The sequence below is a fragment of the Agelaius tricolor genome, unplaced genomic scaffold (genome assembly GCF_023055355.1).
Source record: "Agelaius tricolor isolate 1412-34295 unplaced genomic scaffold, bAgeTri1.0.p SCAF_1, whole genome shotgun sequence".
Lineage (NCBI taxonomy): Eukaryota > Metazoa > Chordata > Aves > Passeriformes > Icteridae > Agelaius > Agelaius tricolor.
The window spans coordinates 89,009,178-89,030,598 of record NW_027269261.1 but is presented as its reverse complement, the minus strand read 5'-3'; positions in this window follow the sequence as shown (position 1 = coordinate 89,030,598).

Here is a 21,421-nt window from a genome sequence, read left to right as displayed (position 1 = left end):
TTTGGTGGGAGAGGTCTTGAAAAAAGAGTGAGATGAGAGAATTGTGATACAATACAGTAACTAGAAGCTATAGCCAGGCATGCAAGTTGTGAGAAAGGAGGACAGCAAGTTGCCAGGATTCATACTAACACATACCTGACAACCTTATTACTTGGGGCACTGTGCCCCCCGGGGGTTCAGAGCAGTGTTGCCCTCTCTGATAGAAGCAGTCCTGCTGCATTACACATTTCCACAGCAAGCCAAGGTGTGGCTCACATGCAGAAGGAATTAAGTTGTGCTGGTCTCACAGTCCTGCAGGAGGATTACCTGGTTCCAGCTGCCATTTGATAAGAGAGGTAGAGCCAGCACCTCTTCTGCAGGAGGAGTAAATGAGTGTGGGGAGCAGCTTTGTGCTTCTTTCCCAGCCGACTGCTTTCTTCAGTCTCATGCAGACAAGGTCAGACTTCTACCAGCTCTGATTCAGAGGGGAACAGATGCTATTCACACTGTGATCAGGGAGCCCCCATCAGGGTTTGTGACAGTCCCTGTTGCCCCCATTAAATGGTGTTACGGTGCTCATTAACAAAGTTTGCAGCTGGTTATTTGCAGGACATACACAGCAGGAGGTGAGCAAACTCTCCTGCATGGCATTGCCAGCAGAACTGTGTTGAGTGCAAGAGATCACTCTGCTGAACAGTTCAGTGCTTCCAGGGCTCTCTGTTGGGAATGACACCAGGGGTACCAGTTATACACACAGTCACTTCATAGTTGAAACCTGGGAGACTGGTCATGACCAAAAAAATTAATGTCTTAAGTCCATCAAACAAAGAGCCATCCTTCAGTCACTCCAGCCTGGTCTGGGCATATAGCCAAGAGCTTCAGTGCTGAAAATCTCAATTTCTCTTACTAGATACCATCATCCTGAGTGATCCTGAACAAAAAATTAGGTTTCTGTGACTTACAAAGAACTCAGACAATGAAATGTGAAATACAGATAAGGCTGGACTGATCTCAGGAGTGTTCCTGGAAGTTATGATTTGAAAGAAGCAAGAGCAAGGTCATGCTGTTGCTCTCCCAGCACAGCTCAGACAGAATTGCTTTCTGGCTTGTCAAAAGGCAATTCAAGCAAAGAATGCCAAGTTTCAGGTTGAGATTCTTACAAGAAGGCCTAGAGCAAGGATATCCATGGGCTTGAGTGAGTGCAGAGGAGGTTAGTACTGCTACAGGGAAAGCAGTAATACTCAAAATAATCAGAATTTAATAGTAATGTGCATTGTTGGATATAAAGAAAACATAAAGAATGGATAGAAATAGATTTTGCATCAGCGTAGTTTAAGTAATTCATAAAGCTCAGTTCAAAATCCACTTAGCGCTAGGAAAAGTACAATGAATAACTAAAAAAATGCAAAAAAAAAAAACCAAACCCCAACCCCAAAAAAACCTCCATACAGATAAAATAAAAATAAAGCAGGCCAAGTTCCTGAAGTCTCTTTCTGCATTCAGGACCTCTTCCTTCCCCCAGATTTCTAAGCCTTGCTATAAAGAGATATGGTTACATGGCACAGAGAATCCAGGGCAAAACAAGAAGAGTATAAAAACAGAAAGACCCAAGTACTATAGCTAACAGGACAAGTTTTGGGGGAAAGTAATTTAGCTAGCACTGGATTTCTGCTGGAAGATTAGTTCCCCAGCATCTCTGAGCAAATTAAACAGGAATACTACTGAACCCACTGTATCACAGCCTGCAGAGCTGCTGAAGGCAGCCCCAGCAGGGTGCTGGAGGTAATTAGCACTGACATACTTCTCTTTGCTCAGTTTTGCTGGCTGAGGACTCTGGTGTCATTTGTTCTTCGTTTCTATGTAAATTGTTTAGAGGAGGGCTGTAAAAACAGCAGGTAGATGTGACTGTAAAGCATTCCCACACCTATTACACAGCTACAGTTACAAATTATGGTTTAATCATCACAGGTACCACCACATCTACAAGGTTTTTGTATGCCTAGAATAACTGATACAGGATCACATAATGTATTACTAGTACAAAGGCAGGGCTAAGAGCCACAATGAATTATTATAGCCATAATACCAAGCTGAAGCGGCACGCGCTCGTGGCAGCGCATTTAACACGTTCACTGTGGTTTTACAGTGTTATAAATAGCAATCACTGTGAGCAGAAGTTGTAGCATCTCCTCAATTCTCCACCCCCACCACCAAACAAATCACTCACGTTAACGTCAGCTTTTATTTGAGCTGTAATCACATGAGGTATTACTTTGATTTAATCCCTCTTGCTTCAGTTTGGTTTTTAAGGAGTGGCCAGTCATATGCGGTTGCATTGTATCCAGTAGTTTCATATTTCACACCAACTTTCAAGGGCTGACATCCCTCATCTTCTTTGGCCAGAAGAACAAATAGATGTGCTCATGCAAATAAGGAAAAGACAGTCTGGCAGCCAGGATTGCCTTTTTCCTTCTTTTTTTTTCCCCTCCCAGCTGCTGGGCTGGCTGTGGCAACAGATGGGTAGATTCTGGGTCCCAACCATTTTTTTCAGTTTTTTGCTGTTTTCAGCTGGTTCTATACAACTTTGCACAGCAAATTTTGCTCCTCCAACCACCATGAAGACAGCAAGTAGCAACATGCATTCAGATCCATGTTTATTTTTTAATATCAACACCATGATGTAACTAAATAATCCTTGACTGGATGTAGTTTGGTGCTCAATTTCCTATGGCCAGCAGAAACAACCACACTGCTGGATTTGGCATGAAGGAGAAAAGGCAGATACAAGCACAAGGTAGGTCAGTGACCCTGCTGCCCATCGGCCCAGCCTGAGGATTTGGGTAGGCATTAAATCTCATCATCATTTCATGACCTCTACGGCCGAATGATGAGAAACCCCTGGCTTCCCATGGGCTTCCAGCATTGCGAGGGTCAGGAGGTCACATCTCTCTGAGGGAAGCTGAGCTGGTGGCTCCCACCAGTGCAAGGGTGGCGACAAGGAACACCACTTGGCATGTCAAGAACCCACATCAGGAGCATTCTTACAGCCCCTCATTCGGTGGACTCATTGATGGACCTGGAGCATGTTTTATGGAGAGGAGGAAGAAGCAGGTAGTACCAGGGCTAATGTAAATTTTACAGCAATGAAGAGTATTTTGACTGGCTTGTAATTTTTTTTTAACTTTGGCTTTTTTATATGTGCTTTCTTACTTTCTTCCTCTCAGCTGGAAGGGAATTCAATGCCCAATTCAAATGGGGTATTATCAACAATTGCATACACACAATTCCATATTTAGCATTCAGAAATGCAAGTTTAATGTTAAGTCTACCCTTCACTAATTTCCTATATTGGCTCATATAAATGCATGTTAATTGGAAAGCTGTTCTTCAATAAATAAAAAAATAATAATCTGTGGTAAAATTCAAGTTATAAAATGTCATGTTATAAAAGTGTTATTTATCTTCAGGAAAATGAATGAAGAAATTTCTGACACTTCTCCTCAGAGAAAGAGGAACTGAACTGTGAAAGTTGCTTATTTAAGGAATTAGACCAAGGACAAATAAAATATAATAGTAATTATTTGGAATACCAAAAGGAAAAAAGTATAGTAAGCCACTGCACCAGGTAAAATATATTTCTGCCTTTAATCATATCCCAGTAACAACTAGCATTAAAAGCAGACATCCGAATCCAGTGAGTTACCTGGTATGATGTAGCTATTCAGTAAGAATCACAACTGTTTTCAGAATTAAATCCCTTTCTGGAGAGATGTTATGCTGAGGACTGAAAGGTGAACTAACAATTTAGGACATATATACAACAGGTCAATCTTACAGTTAGAAAAAATATATAGGTTAAGAAATCAGTAGCACTAAAAATAAATAAAATTTTAGAAAAACCCTGCTTGTACTGTTGATAAAATGTCAGAGCTTGTGAGTCCAGTTCACAGGGCTTATTAATCAGCTACCCAGTTCTGTAGAGCCTGTGCTAAGTTGTCACAAATGATGGTTTTCAAAAGAATTTAGGTCAAGTAAACACTTGGCAAACAGAGATACAGCGGTGAACTCGGAAGTCCATGCACGCACCTCCAAAGCTCTGCGGCAAACAGGAGTAAATGGAAAGCAAAGTGGGCTGGAGTGTGACCCTTCAGCAAACTCCTCACTGCAAGGAACTTCCACCAGCCCAGAAGCTCAGCTAGATGATCACTGTACATCCCGCCACAGAGAACTACTCTGCCTCTCCTTGGTCATTTTAGGAGAGAAGAGGTTTTCCAAGGTACCATGTGCTCAGTTAAGACTGTTTTACGTTGGAAGAAAATATTGAAATCAATTTGATTGTGAGAAGATCTGAGATGACTGCAAATGTGAAATGAGATTACTTGAAAATATGCGGACCAGAAAAGGGCATGGGGCTTCAAGAAATAGGCTTCTTCCAGCTGACACCAGAGGTGCTATATACATATACATCTTGTTTTGCCCATTGTGGGAATCCTGGCATGGAAGCACCTCCACCCACTGTGGATACTGCTCAGCTTTAATTGTGAAATGCCCACCAGTTTTCCAACCATCACAGAAACACAGACCCTGGGCCTGGACATTTGATTCCAGTTTTTAATTCTGTATTTCTATTTCCAGTTTTTAGTGCTTGTCCAGGCACTGCACAGAGGCGTAGGCTGACAGGAGGCCAGACAGGGGTGAGAGGGAAACCCAGTCTGCTCTGGCATGCTCCTTCAGCCACACAGTTGGCAAGCAGCAGCTTGTAATTTTGGCTGTAATTCTGCAGCCTAGCTGTCCATACCATTTTGCTGTGCATGGCGCCAGGCTCCTTGCTTGTGGCAGGGACTCGACTTCTCATCTCCCACTCCCTACCATGGGCTTCCTTGGTTTAGGCTGTCCAGATACATCAGTGCTCTCAGGTTTAAAAGCTGTACAGATGGGGTTGTCTCCAGATAGAAGTGCTGCTAGGTCATGGGCTACCCCAAAGAAACAGAGCACACCCAGGGCCCCCTTTCCTGTATGTTGCTTTTCCTCCAACTTTCCCAGCACAGCCATGGTCATCTTGTGGCTCACCCTGTGTCTCTTCCCAGCAGGAAGGACAAGCTGCTCTCAAGCAAAATCTCAGCAGGAATCCGATCCCAGGATAAAGATGTTGGGCCTAATACAGATATAGCTGTATGATGCAGTTTTTCCTTGATTCTTTTCAATCTCCAACCCTGTGCATCTCCTACAGGACCCACCATGAGATCACATCATTTATTTTCTGGAAGGTGGGAAGCTTTATGCTGTATTTTTAATTGATCTCAGGGCTGGAAATTGAAAAGAGGGAAGTTGAGAGTACACAACAGTTATAAATAAAGCCAAAACCAAAAGCATGTTGCCCTTTCTAGCTCCTGGAGATACACTCAGCACCAAATAGGCAGCTTCTACCTCAACACAATGCCAAGCTGCTGCAGGTTTCCTATCTTGGCTTACCTGCTAACTTTCCTCAGCCAAAATCCCCCTCACCAAAAACAAAGGCCCTTTCTTTAATCTGGAAACCTCCCTAGGAAGCAGAAGGGCACCTTTTGTCCTTCTGTCATCAGGAGCAATGCACAGAGATTATAATCTCCATCATTAACTAGCCCAGTACTTCCTTCTGTAAGATCTAGTTTCTACTTGCTTGCAACCTCCCCAAACTCCAGCTGTCAGGACAATGTCTTCTGCCTTACATGTCTGGCTCAGATTCAGGTATTTTAACAAAGTTTCAGCTGAAATGATCATCTGGTTCTAAGAATACACTTAGCAGACAATACACTATGTGTATCTTGAAAAGATGCACAGTGGTTTTGCTGCTGTGACCATTTGCTTTGGACAAAAAAAAAAAAGAGCCTTTTTACCAGAAAGCAGCAAGCTCAGCCTCCTGCCACCAATGGGCCTTTTGGTGCCACAATCATGAAACTTGTCCAAGATTCCTTTGGGAAAAAAAAAAAAAAAAACAGTTCACAAAGGCCCAGCAGCATGTGCATGTAACAAGCCTAGTATTTAGCAGCTAAAAATCCCACAAATCCTCCATGGACTGCATCGTGTTGCCTGGGCTGTCCAGGTGCTGCATTAAGCATCCAGCTGGAGCAAAACACTGGTTCATTAACCAGCTGAAGCAAAACCAAAATTCCTCACAGATCTCTTGTTAACACAGCAGGAATTTTTATCTATAGAAGGTCTATAGATGTGTGACCCACAGCTTGGAGTGGTTGCACAGTCAGGGATCTGGGATACAGAGCACCAAACAGGGGAGAGTCACACTATGTTTGTGTCATCCCATATTACAGCTGAAATAAAAAGGGTTTATTTGGAGTTCAGCCTTACTGGCTGCATCTATGCTGCTTATTTTGAGGCAGATTTGTAGCCCATGCAAACTACTTACTTTGGGGATTGCTGCCATTTCTCAAGAGGCAGCAATCCCCCAAGTAAGTAGTTTGCATGGGCTACAAAATCCTGGCTGCAGCCTCAGCTTTAAAGGGCTCTGCACTTCCCTAACAAGCTGTGTAACAGTTCAGCAGCTTCCATCTGGTTTGTCAGTCCTACTCTTGGCTTCCTGTAGAAAAAAAATGTCCCTGGCTCATTTGTAGAAGGGACTAAGTGTTGCCCACTTGATGAACAGATACATATGTAGGCAGCCTGAGTACAAGCTGCTTAAAAGGAAAATTTGCACCCAGGAATAAGGTTTCCTAGCCTGAATGAGTGCAGACGTATCTGTATGGAAATAGATCAATTATTGATTTGGAGCTGCATCAGGGCTTTTGTCCTGAGGAAGCAAAATCCTCTGTGTTTGCTATAAATCTAGGGTTTGCTGCTTGCAAAACCTTTAATCTCTTTTCATCACTCCAAGTTAAATCTCTGGTTTTACAATCCCTAAAAGCAGCACCCACCATTTTCCAAAGAACTCTTCAAAAGCCACAAGAGGAAAGAGTAGGTAGATCCCTGCAAAATCACAGCAGGCTTCAGCTCTCCAAGGATGACCATGAGCCCCAGAGGGAAAAGCAGAAGTGTCCAACCTCAGTACAGAGGTGTTGGCCTCTAATCCCATTTCTTCTTCACCTGTTTTTGCCACCACTGCTCGCATGGCCCACAATGCCCTTCAGAATGACAAAAAGGGATCAGTAAGTCTTCACCTAGAGGGAGAAGGCTGAGCAGTCTGCAGGCTATCACCAGTTCCTAAGCAGTTTAGAAGCTGTGTTTTCTGAGAGACAATCATGTAGCCTAACATGAGCAAATTTCAGAGTATCACAATTTCTAGGGCAGGGAAATGACTTCAGATTCACTCCCACAGCCAAGTTAGCCTCCAAGAGTAGAGAGAGCTCATTTCCAGTCAACCATTTCCTGGCAACTCAGCTGCTGGCAGCTCTGGGATAGGAGAAGCCCTGCAACACCCATCTCCTTCAGAAGCTGCTCTTTGCTCCTCACTGTGTCTGCAGAGCCATCTGCTCCTAGCACCCTTGGCTCTTTTCCCCATTATGGAAACATAAGCACATAGTTGGGATTAAGGTAACAGAATTGTGACAAGAATTGTGTCATCCAGATCTGCCCATGGTGTTTTCTTCTCTGTCTTCCATCTTCTGAATGTTTCACATGAATTTTGAAAGAAATTCATGAACTCTTGTTCCAGAGTCCAGAAATCACCACAGTTACTTAGCTGGAGCAAATTCCAGGACTGAGACTCCTATCAGGAGCACCCCAGGTTTCTGCTCACCTGAGCAGTTCTGGGCATGACTCCCTTTCCACAGTCTGCATGAAAGAATGCAAAGGGGGTGAGCAACTTTCCATGAGCATCTACCAGTCCTGCAGAACAGTGTGTGGAAACATAACATGTTCATCTCTTTTTCTGAAGCACTCACTTGGTGCTGAACTACTGAGTGAGGAGATAAATAAATGCATACCTGGCATCAGTCATCTTAGGAGAGACTTCAGCAGCTACAGAGGCTGACTCCTGCTGGAGATGTGCCTTAGGCACCAGCCTGGTAAGAACAAAACTGGTACATGAAGGGTAGGTAGGTATCTAGTGTAAGTGTATCCATTAATACCAGAAGGTGAGTTTCCCTAATGAAGGAAAGAAGCCTAGCCTCAATTTTTTTTTCTGAGTTTGTCTTCCACTCACAGTAAAACCTGCTTTCACAATTTCAAACAAATGTTAGCAAGTACAAGCTGCTGACTTGGTAGACTGTGGTTTAAGAACAGCTTAAATTAAAGAAATAAAAGGCAGAAAGCTAAGAGAAGTACACCTTTTTTCTTTGCAATTTCAAACTGAAAACATCAGCAATACAGATTTTCATGAATGCATTTTCCACATTTCATGAACAAACAAGAAGCCCACACGCATTACAGAGAGGCCATTGTCAATCTTTCTGCCAGCTCAGATTTTTATAAGTTGTTGGAGGATGTCTGACATGCAATGCAAAATCATAATCAGAAGACAGGAATGTTTGGCAATGAGGATGATGCTGTTAGAGCTGCAAGAATGAGGAGGCTGGATGAGAGCTTTAGCTGCAGGGGAAGTTTGGGCTGAGAAATGCCTGCAGCCAAGGAAAGATGGGTGATGAAGGCTCATGAGCTGCAGGAGAAAGCAGGCCAGGTTGGATGGGGCTCTGAGCAACCTGGTGGAGTGAAAGGTGCCCCTCCCCATGGCAGGGGCAGTGGAACTAGATGATCTTTGATGTTGCTTCCAATCCAAACCATTCTATGATTCTGAGAGGAAGCAAAGTTAAGCTCTGCGGGCAGGTGTAGCTACATGCACAATGTGATTACCTAACCCTGGCAAAGCCTTTGTGGGATCAGACAATCAGGACTCCTGCAAGCAGTGGGATGTGCCCTAGAGAATTCACAAGAACTTTAAAAAACAAAGCTGCTGTCCAAAGCCACAGTAAAAACTGCAGTAAATTCCAGCAAAGGTAGCACTGGAAAAAGGAAGAAATGTAGTCTACTTCTCAGTGTTTAGGAATGCAAGTCCTGCAAAGCAAAGTGTTACATAAATTACTGTTAAATCATTAAAAAAGCCCCCAAAAACCCAAGAAAATAACAGAAAAGAAAAGAAAAGAAAGAGAGATTTGAGAATACACGTTCTGTATCCAGTAGTAGTTCAATTATCTTGATAAGTGAAACTGATTCCATTACTACATGGGTGGTAAGCTTGGAGTTTAGCAACACCCAATACACACAGAATATTTTTATGCAAGAATATTTTTATGCAATGCTTTGCAAACTGTCAACAACACGTGGCTTTCCAGCTGATCAACCTTTGCAGACCTTTGAAAATGAGGACATCCAGTGGCTGAATATTATAACTGGGATTTTCATCAAGGATTTATGTCTGGGGTAGAACCTCACCAGTTATGCCAAACTTCTGCCCTTCACAGAGACCTCAAGTAGGTGTGTGTGGAGCAAAGGCTTTTTACAGAAATCCTCTGTGCTGGAATGAATTCTATTTAATTACAGGGCTCATGGTTGTAACAAACTGAGGCAAGCTCAAATAACTCAGCAATACCAAAAACAGATTGTTTCACCCTTTCTTTCTCTGCTTCCCTGTCATCATAAGGCTCATACTGATATTTACATTGAAAAAAACCAAACAAAATAGTAAAAACAATTTAATAAAATGCAAGCTTCCAAATCCCATCATGTTTCTAGTTTGGTCTCTAGGTCTCTTATTTACCAAGAGAGAGTAAACATGGCTGGGAGTTTTAGAAACCCTCAGCACCTAGCCAGTCCCTTTGGAACCAATCTGTACAGCAAGTGTTGTACACCATGCTTTTAGTAATTTAGCCTTAGAAGTAGAAATTTGAATATTTACACCTAGTTCCTATACTACAATAATATTTAAAGACCAGTTGTAGTAATTAATCTAAATTCTAAATACACAGAGTAGGAGAAGAACTAAAATAATAATAATAGATCAAATTCATGCTTTCCTGCCATGAAAGTGCAGCAACACATGAGTCAACAATATCACATTCTAGGACAAGAATATTGTGCCTTGTACAGAACACAGAAGAAGCAGAATGAAAATATGAAAAAAGTAAAGTAGAAAATGGGCCACTAGAGCTTTTGCACATTTGCAGGCCATGCATTCCCCTGGGGAATAGCCTGTATAACATGAATAATATCACTGTCTGCTATAAGAAACATCTCACCCAACATTAGGAACTGAATTTCATTTGGAACTGAATGTCACAGCTCACAATTGCAAAACTGTGCTGAGTTTCCAGGATGAGCTGGGTAAGGCCAGCAAGAAGAAAAACCCTTACCTTGCTCATTGAACAAATGTCACTCTGGACTGTATCTACATGCCCCAGAAGATTTTTCAGGTAGTGCTTCATACAATTCATACCTCTGAACCAGCAAAGCCAAGTGCTTAAAAACAGAGAGGAAAAGAGCACCCCAGACCTCCTCCCACCCTCCATCAATCCATTTCAACATGGAGTGCATGGTGCAGTCTCCACCTTCTGCTCCCAATTCTTTTTTCTGGTCTAGGCTGATTGTAGTTGTACCAATTAAGTCTCTCCACCTGGACAGATGTAACCTGCTGCTCAGCTCACTCCAGCACAAAATGTCATTGCAATTTAAGCCTGTGATACTATAGCCTTGTCCTCTTCTCCCCTGCTCTCTGCTGTGCCAGCCAGCACTAATGCTCATGCAGGCACATTATAGACAGTTCATGCAAGCTGATGCAACTGGAATCCAATCCAGCCACCATCAGTAGCTGAATCTGCTCTCTGAACTACTTCAGTTCCCAATTCCATGGGAGAAGCACCAATTCTATATACTTTTCATCAGTTGCACGTTTTTAGACTCAGGCCACACTTCCAGTCCAAGCTTAAACCACTTAGACAGTGAGGTGCTTTAGGCTTATACCACTATGTCAGAAACTGACCCAGAACTGTGAACAGCAAAAGAGAGGTTTAGCCCTGAAACTCCCCAGCAAGACAACTCTCTCCCACTTTGCCAGTGCTCTTGCAGCCAAGCACAGCCTGGACCATTTCTCAGAGGGCTTCAGGTCAATTTTGATAATCCTGAACCATTCTTAAGCCTAAACCTCTCTAGTTAGGCTTCTAGTAACAACAACAAAAAAAGCTCTTCTCCTTTGGCTCCCCTTCCTCAAGCTCTCCTGTGAATTGGTCACAGCTGTGGGGTAAGAGCAAGCTTGCTGATCCTTGTGGGAAACCAAACCGGTATGAGAAATACAAAGAAACAGACCGGTTTTTTATTTCATTGGTTGGTTTTGAATGCTGAATCAACACAGCATATAGTACATGAGCATTAGATCTGATTGAAGAAAGGAGGGGAAATGTTTGGTCAGCAGTTTGGGAGTCTATTTTTACCAATTTGGCTTGCAGCTTAGTCAGAAAAACACTCAGCTTGGTGCAAAGAAGGTGCCAGGAACATACAGCAAGAGGAGAGAGGGACTATATCAATGCCAGTTTTGATCAGTTCACATTGTTCTATCTTAGACTTGAAAATTTTACAGCTTTTTCATTTGAGAATTATATTTAGAGCTCATAAAAATAAAATGGTGAGCAAAAAGTGTGCTGGGAAGTACAAGGAATTTACTTTCTTTGAAGGAGAGCTGTAGTGTTCACAGATTGACTCTTTAGAATTGTAACACATTTTTCTTCTCTGGCTTGGGGTTTATGAAGAGTAGAATGAGAATCCCACCATGGATTTCTGGACCCTGTATTAAAAAGTTCCTGTATGATAGGTGGTATGTGGGGAGGCCATGCCTGCTGGCTAACAGCATATAAGCTTCTGCATTGAAATGTGGAAGCAAAGAGCATGAGTGAGAAATTCAGATTATTTTTCTCCCCATTACTCTTAGTGTTCTGTGTCTCAAGTATCTTATATATTTTCTGGACCATTAGTGTCATACTCAGCTACTTGATTTTACATTGTGTTGAGAAAACCAGCGCACTAAGCAAAGTCAAGTCAAGGTTCCCAGTCAAACTGAATTGCTCTTTGTTCCTCCACAAAGGTTATTTTAATTACATAAACTTCACAGAGGAGCTCATGAGGCGCACCTAAATTACAGACAGCAGGCAGGGACAGGTGGGGAAAAAGTGGCTTGGAACTCTGAGAGGTGTTGCAACCTCTGCTGGAACTGGCAAAACAACTGAATACCAATACTGGAAGGTCCTTTTCTTCCTTCAAAAGCACTGACACGTTTTTTACATAGAGCCCCTGCCAGCTGACAAGAACTTCATCCTGAAATTAGAAAGATCTTTTCAATTAGCATAGTTTTATGGCTAAACTATCCGGGCTTTACACAAGTTATCTGCATTTCATTGAATTCATTATGAATGCAACCACAAAACATGCACTTATTTCTCCAGAGGCTGCTTTAGATTATATGTTGACAAATTATATATTGACAGATTACACGGTGACAAGCAACTCATCCTCGCATTCCTTTCACCAGCCCATCAGACAGAAACCTCACTGTACGCAGGCTGAAAAATGACAAAACAACCACATTACTTCCTGCTCATCTGTCTAATTTGCTTTCATAGTGCCTGTTTTCATCTGAGACGCATTTTGTCATCCTTTCTACTTCAGGGAGAAAAAGTGTAAGTACGGTAAGTAAAAGAACAACAGCAAATATGTATTTTGATTTTTCCAATAGTACAAAGTTTATAGAGCCATTATTGATATAAGAATCAACCTTAGATGTCTGTGGAAGTGACTAAATACTCCCTCCCCCTTCCACTTCATAATGTATGAAAGCTGTTCTTTTCAGCTAAAAACATTCAGAAAGTTATGCAGCACCTATGGCTCATCCTCTACAGAGGGAAAATATAAATAAATAAATCCCGATTCTCCTTTAATACAAACCGGATGTTAAAACATCATCATTTTGTCTGTATCAGCCTGAGCCAGTGATCTGGATCCAATCCAGTTGTCTGTAAAAGATCCCCCAAAAATATAAGAGAGAATTCCTGGCTATTTCCTGCTGAGGTTTGAAAATAGTGAGGCAACATATGCTGTGTTTTGAAAAGATTCATCCATTCACCAGATTAGCTTACAATTTTGAAGTTTGAATGGATACAAGTTATGCTTAACATATTGAAAAATAACAGATGTATATCACAGACCTTTGGTTTTCCACTTTAATGATAGTGGACTATTTTATTGGACTTAACTGACTGTGAATATTGCAATTCATCTGACTGTTTGAGTGCATATTGCCAATCCTGTGTTTCTCAAGTTCCAGCATAATTTTCTAGAATAAATCCCAACTGCTGCATATTAGCACAGATTTAAGTAGTTCAGCTTTACAGCCATCTCCTGCTGACCGGTTATGGAAACAGCCTCACACAGCTACTCATCCACTGACACCCATTCCACTCCAACACAAGCACCACAGAGGCATTAATAAAAAGATAGGATCTTGCCCTGATGCTCAAAAAACAGATTCTGAAGGGATTATCCAAGCAATGGAAAATTAGTTTTTCCAAGTTCAATCTGCATGCCCATCCACTGCCGTGTTTGGAATCAACATCTCCACTCAGATTTACTCTCCAATCAAAGTCTGGAGGACTCCAGTGGATGACTCTTATTAACATTCCCCTAAGGTAAGCATTACCATCTCTCTGTCATGGCAGCACTGGGTTTCTCTAACTTTCTCAAACACTCATTTTGATGTAAGCTTTATCTCATGCAAACAAGAGATTTTTAGATGACCTTACAACCTGCTCTATTGAGAGCAAGTAAAAAGAGGATTAATATAAAGGGCCAATGAAGCTCCCCATGAAGAGAAGCAGTGAGCCTCACAGTCCCCACACAGATACATTATAGTGTATCTTGAAACTAATGTCACTCTCCATCAACCTTTTGTGCTTAATTTTCTCTAGTGGAAAGTGGCAGGCCATTAGCAGCACACTCAAGTGAATTGCTGGCTCCTCCTGAATGAAACCTGGAGGTTTGCTGCCTGCCACAGCCATGCTGCCAGTCACCAGGCCAGACCACAGGAACTGGTGTGACAAGAGGATTTATTTTACATAGCCCAGATGGAAAATGATGGTGCTCTTACAAGGCATTTGAGGAAGCCTTCCCTCCAGCAAGTCTTCCTCTTATTTAACAGGGACAAGTGACACCTGATTAAATTGCAAAAAATGCAAGCACAGACATTGCTCTCTGGTCTTTGCAGACTGCTACGCTGAGGCCATCAGAGCCATGTGTGGTCTTGTATGGAGACCAACATAGTTACTACTACTTTGAAGTATGCTGTCTCATATAAAATAGCACAATGTTCTTCCTCTGTGAAAACAAGGAAAAAAACAGCCTTTTTTAAACCTGCCAAAAGGCATGGGAGCCAGGGTTAGGTGAGCAGAGGACAGCATATTTATCTACTCACTTCCAAATAGGTACAGCCCACTCATCATCTGAGGCTGTCAGCAGAGCTGCAGACAAGCAATACCTCAGAGCAAGGCAGGTTTGGGCAAAGAGAAAGCTCCCTTTTTTGTAAAGTCCCATTTTCAAGCACAGGAAATTACTTTCTAAACCTGAATTTGAAGCACCTGCTTTCAGGAACACAAGCACCTATTTCACACTTAACAACAAATCAGCAAGTCAAAGTGCAAAGAAATCAAATTTAGCAGATTGAAAAGTATGAACAAACACTTGGAGACAGCAAACACATCCTCATTTTTGGGATTGCTTTGGAATACTTTAGCAAGGAACAGCTGCATCTCTGAAACTAGGAAGCTTTAATTTCCTGTTGGAGTGTCATGAAAAATAAAAAATGCCACTGGAAATACATTTATGGAATTATTTGTAATGAGGAACAGGGAATGGTTTTGATGTTGGAGCTAAACTACGGTGACACCCCTTAAAATAAGAAAAGCATGCATGTGCAACACAAGAGAAGGCAGAGTACACTCTAGGGCTTCTCACAGAGACATTTCTTTGTGCAGCATTGCTATATGGCATCAGGAGCTGGAGGAGGAAGGGTTATGATAAAAATAGGAGGCACAAAGACAGACTGCAGGATCTGGGTGAACACAGAAGGTTGGGGTGGGAGGGCACGTAAGGACACAGCAGGCTTTGGGTAAAAAAAGAGGTAGAAGCAAAACTCGCTTCAAGGAGCTGTCAAGGCACAATGCTACACTAGCATTTTGGATGACAGACTGAAAAAATTTTATATTATTCTTGACCTCTCAGAGGTTTCTCAGATCTTTCAGATTTTCCATGCTTGTGGCTTGGCATCTGTCTTGAGGAAATAAACCCTCTAAGCTGCACACCAACGTTCTCGGAAAGAGGCTGTTGAGGCGGAAATGACCCAAACAATAATTTCCATAATTGCCCAGAGGAGTTACAGAGTCCAACTGTACCCAGCTTCAGGAGGAATCAGGGACCTGGTTCTCAGAGCTTCTTTGCATCACTTGAAACCCTCTGTAACAATCCTTCCTGGGCCATGGAACAGCCACCACGAAGGATGGACAAGTAATGACAGGAGCCATGCTCCAAAAAGGGCACAGGAGATGGGATACACAGCACCCTCCCAAATCCTTCCCACCCTCAGGGCTGCACTCTTGTGGTGACACTGTTAGCCCTTTGCTGTCAAAATTCTTACCACATTCTGTTACCTAATAACTATCTTTAAAAGACTGAATAACCTTTAAACTTAGGTTTAATAAGCATAATAAGGAAAAGGCAGCTCTTCACTCTCTCCCCACAGGTAAGAGCCATAATTTCCCCAGTATCAGCATGCTGACAGAGAAAGCAGGGAATACTAGATGGGCATCCAGGAAGACAGTCAGCACCCAAGCAAAAGTGTCTTCTCTCCAAGGGAAATAGTAGTGCCATAGGAAATAGTCATTTTTTGAGAATTCACTCCTAGAAGAAAAGCATTCTCAAAATAATTCAGCAGATTATTATAAACAAGGGATAAGAGATGAAGCTTCCTATTGCAGAGCAATGAGAAAAATATGGGTGAAAAAGAATGGCTGTCTTCTCACTGAGCAGCTCAAAGATATCAGTGGGTGTTAACTACCAGAACTAAGAATATAAACAGCTGCTGCTAGTCACAGCAGCACTAAAAACATGGTCTGTTACATCCTTGGTTTTTCCCTTAAATCTTCAGAAAAATTCTTTCTGTGCTGTAAGTGCCATAATTTTGAGAAAATTATACCATGTTTTCAATGCTTAACACTGACTTATATGCAAAATATAGCTCAGTCTTATTTAAACAATCTAGAAAAACACTTGATACATTATGCATGAGTTCTTCCACAAAGATCTTGATACAAATTACAGAGAAACAAGATACACTGAGTGTTGAAAGTTTTGATAACACTGAATGATTAAATAGCTTCATAGTAAATCAAACTCTAAGGTTTTCCTGAGGAAACTCTTTCTTATGCTTCTCTCACTAGGCAAGCCAAGGAGGCTCAAGCTCTCAGTAATGAAGAACATGTTGCTGTACCAACAGCAGAGCAAACACAGGTACAGCTTACTGAAGCTCTCCATACCGGGAAACTTCTGGAAAAGGCATTCAATACAGACCACAGACATTTCCCTTCTTAGGGACCCATACCTTGCTGAGAATGTTAAATTTTAACTTCTTAAGACCACTAAAACCTTTTATGATCCCAGTTCACCCTGAACGTCCATGGGATCTGCCGCTCTACCTGGATCCCTATAAGTCTATGGGACCTGACGCAACTCATCCAAGGATATTAAAGAGCTGGCTGATGTCATCACAAGATCTTTCTCAATGACTTTTGAATGGTCTTGGGAATCTGGAGAGGCCCCAGCTGGCTGGAAGCTGGCAAATGTTATCCCAATTTTCAAAAAATGCAAGAAGGGTGAACTTGGAAACTACAGGAAAAGCACGCCTGTCAGTGTATCTTCTATAACTGGCAAAATTATGCAGAATATTATTCTGAAAGTTATTGAAAAACACCTGAAGGATGACACAGTCATCACTCAAAGCCAGCATGGCTTCATAAAGGGAAAGTCCTACTGGTCAAACCTAATTTCCTTTTCCCACCCAGTTGATCAAGGGAAGCCAGTTGAGGTAATCTTGGATTTCAGCAAAGCTTTTGATACTGTCTCTCACAGGATCCTTCTGCTGAATAAACACATCATGTGATGGGTCAGCAATTGGCACATGGGTCAGGCACAGAGGGTGACAGTGACTGGGGTGACACCAAACTGGTGACCTGTCACTGGTGGGGTTCCAGAGGGCTCCATCTTGGGCCCTGTGCTCTTCCACATCTTCATAAGTGACTTGGATGCAGGATAGGAAGGGATACTGAGCAAGTTTTCAGATGACACTAAATTGAGGGGAGCTGTTGACTCCCTTGAGAACAGAGAAGCCCTGCAGAGAAACACAGACAAATCAGACAGCTGGGCAATCACCATCCACAAAGTTTAACAAGGACAAGTGATGGATCTTGCACCTTACCAAAGAAAGGAATTTTAAATGATGCAGCTAATTAATCAGCTGGTGATCAACATCCAGGTCACAACAAAACCTTGTGGCACAGATACCTCCTTGTTATAATGAGGTGCCCAGTGTATCAATTTTGCCTTTTCAGAGCCACATAGAATACTTTTCTCCTTATCTATAGAGGGATTGCTACCTCTGGTCAGAGCCTGTGATCTTCCACCCCTCAGCTGCAGAAGCAAACTCAAGTCTCAGCCTTTCTGGAAACCTGGCGAAGCTGCTTTGTGCATAAGCCTTTGGGACTTGTTTAAAACATTTCATTCTCTCCATGCTTTTCTAAATATCCAAGCCCAGAACTCAGCTGTCAGCACAGCTCAAACATGATACTAATGCTTAATACGCCACTTTAGTGGTTATCTAAAACTTGAGACAGACTAATTATCTAACTTTTAGACTGAAAGATCTAAAAGTATTAAAAAGCACATCAACAAAGTTACCTGTGGGAAAATGCATTTTGCAGAGAGCCAGCTACAGCACATCCATGGGAGAGAAAAGCTGAGAACCCTGAGCATTGTGAAGAGCTGTAAGCAGCAAATGTGCCTTGTCTGGTGAAAGAAACTCATGTAATTCACAGAGCTAGATAGCATAAGGAAGAGGGCTTCAATGTTTGCCCCTCAGAGAGGTCAGCCACTTGAAAAGAGGGAATATTGCTTCCCAACCTGGTCTCAGCAGTTTTTTCCCAATCTTGCAGGTTAGACTCCTTCTTTCTTCCAGAGGCTAGCAGTAGTTTGCTCCTCTTCATCTCTGCCTGAGCAGCTAAGTTTCCTGCTTCTGAAGCAGCATCTCTTTCTGCAGCCTCAGCAATTCCATAAACACAAAGGGATAGGGCCTGGAGATGCCATAAAAAGCTTTGTCTACTGCTGGGATACTTATTTACAGCTCTGTAGGAGGACAGCTACAGAAGATTTTCCAGAGTTGTTCAGCCCTGTCCCTCAGCAAGTGCCATTTTTAGGTCTGTCACCAGGGATAAAAAGAGGGAACTTCTCTGTAAACAGAGTTCACATAACATATGCTGCTGAAAGCTTCCACCAGCACTTCCTGCAGCAAGCACACCATTTAGGGCTTAAGCTACAAAGATGACATTCATGACTTTATAGTTTCACATGTAAAGCAGGAATTTTAAAGTTTTGAGGGGGGAAAAAATAAAACTGCCACCTCCCGTACTATTCTGACCTGAATTCATTTTATCATCAGAAATTAGGAGAAACACTTTGATTCTAAAACTAGATTTCTATGCCTTTACATAGTTGGCAATTTTCTGAGGTTTTGATGCTTAATTTCTGAAAAACTATGACAGTCTCATCATGTATTTTCTTCTAGAAAACCTAGTACCATCCAAGCTCCATTTCTAGCATCATTTTTGTCTAGGGCACACTGGTGAGGATATTGGGTATGGTAGGTAGAGGACTGTTAGACCTCAGATTCCAGGATGTTTGATCTCCAGGCCATCAGAAAGTTGGATTTGGTATGTCCATCTGTGGAATCTGTCCATCAACTCTTCTGGGATTAGTACATTCCTTTATACATCTGGGAATGCTTGGTTTTCATCTGCTTTTTCGTTGTTTTAGATCCAAACTGTCAACATATTATATTTATCTTTTGAAAAGCCTGCAATTCTGTCTCTATAATGTGTGTAGTATCAGAGCCTCTCTTCTGCTAACAATTAGGGTTGAAGTTTTAAAAACAAGCCAAGACATGTAATCAAAGGAATTTTGTACAAAGAATTCTGTACCACAGAATAAAACATAATTCAGCTATGTGAAAAAAATTTAGAGAGGGAGAAGATGGGATAGCTGTGTAAGGAAGCAACTCATGTGTGAAAACCAGAAAACTGAATAAAGCACATTAAAAAATGTTTACCAGAATTTGTAAGAGAGGAGGCAGATACATTGCACATCACTTCCATTAAGCAGGAAGAACAACAACCTGTTCCCATTCTCATGTCAAGCAGCACAACTGCAGGGTGATTCCAGCACTTTCCTGAAAGGTAGCCAAAACAGGGACCACTGAAAACCAAAGGCAAATGATCACACCAAGAAATGCTGAACCCAGCCCCTACACTGGATCAATATGATTGATCAGAAGAACCCAACACCATTCTTTTTCCCCTCCAAATGATTCAGCAGATGGGAAAGGAAATATTCTGGGGGGTGGAGGCAAGAATTGCTCATATGGAAATTAGTGAGAAAGAAAAAAAAAAAGAAAAGAAAAAAAATCACAATACGGTAGGGGTGGCTGAAAAGGGAGACAGTAAGCTGTCTAACCAAGGCCTTCAATCACCCACTCAAAAGCCTCTCCTGTCTTTACAGGAAGAGCAGGGAAAGGAAATAAATAAAAGAATGAGGCACCTCTGACTGGGTGACTTGGGGTTTTGTCAAGTGGTGTTTTGTTTGTTTGGTTTTTTTCTTTAACAGCAGTATATAGAGGATGGTCTTCTTATCCATCAGGGCATCAACATTTCTCACCACACTAAACCTTGGCACACACCTTTTGCCAAACTTTCAGATGGCAAGTCTGAGATCTGCATTGTGCAAGGAGATTTCTTTTCCCTCTAGTGAGGTCATCTCCTATGACTACCAGAAATCCTCAGACATCCCCAGGTACCACACAGCCAACAGCATCATGCTCAGAGCTGTAACCACCTCCCTGCTCACAGGGATCTCAGCTGTGCCTTGCTTTAGCAGCAGCTCAGACAGTACAACAACTGACAACAGCATGCATAGGGCACTACATTGATGGCTACAAACTCTTCCAGAAGGATCATGCCAAACCCTACACCCCATTCTGGCCTTGGCCCAGCACTTAAGCTAACATTTAAACGCCTACAAGGTGCCCAAGAAGAGCTTAGCTCCTGGAATTCACATGCCTTCTGAGCAGGGTCTCATAAGATCGAACACTTCACCTCAAAACTGTTTTCCTTCTGCCACAGGGACTGTTTAGATGGCAACATCAGGCATGCTCCTTTTTTAAGTGGTGTAAAAAAGCCCAAAGCTTTCTTCTTGGGCCCAACCACTAAGAGGATGGAAAATGTTCCTGAATGCTATGAAACAAACACTGTCAGGAAGTGGAAAGTGGTTTCTGTGCTTGAAAGAAAAGAGCTCAAGAGGAAAAGAAACATTATGCATTTGTGGTCCTTTCCACAACAGCAGGGCATTCCTTTTGTGCCCATATTTTCCTCCCATTACTTATTTAATTTTCTAGAAATTAATATGGAAGTTGCTTATCACCTGGAAAAGCATTATGCTGCTGGGATAAAAGGCTCCAGAGATACTGCAAGAGGACTAAGAGCTGCAATGTGTTTTTAGGGTAGAGAACTCCGTCGTGCACTTGTAACATTCTGTCTTTCTGTGAAAATAATCCTTTTCCAAGAAGGATCAGAGGTCTGAGATGAGATGTGGCAGCCAGCCTGGGGAATGTGCAACAAAACAACCAAACATCTTTCACCCATCCAGCAGAAGGAAAGTCATCTGCCTCAGGCCAATATACTCCAATACCATGGGTACTGTTAGGTATGTCAGATGCCAGGAACACATATCCAGCAATCATTCCTCTGTATCTAGGGATGGAAGGCAGGAGACTGCAGAAGCAACTACATTAGCATTCTGGTTCAGATTGAAAGGGTGTACCTTTGAAGTTGGCTTTGAATTTGCCTCCATGATTGATCATCAAGCAGTATCAAACCACAAAAACAAAAACAAAAACAAGATTCCTCACAAAGATGCATTCCCAGAGCATCCCAGCATACTGCAGCCTCAGGTAGGCATTAGTCCATAGGAACAGACCACAGCACAAGCAAAAGAAAAACCCTACACTAAAGTGTGTGTAGCACCAACTAATTTATAGTAAAGAGATTTGCTTGTCTACTGTATTTTCTCAATTAGAAATTATTACACTGACAATCTGATCCCATGAGCACCCTCTGCACATCTCTTACCAGAGCTCTATCTAGAGCCTTTGAAATGAGAGAAA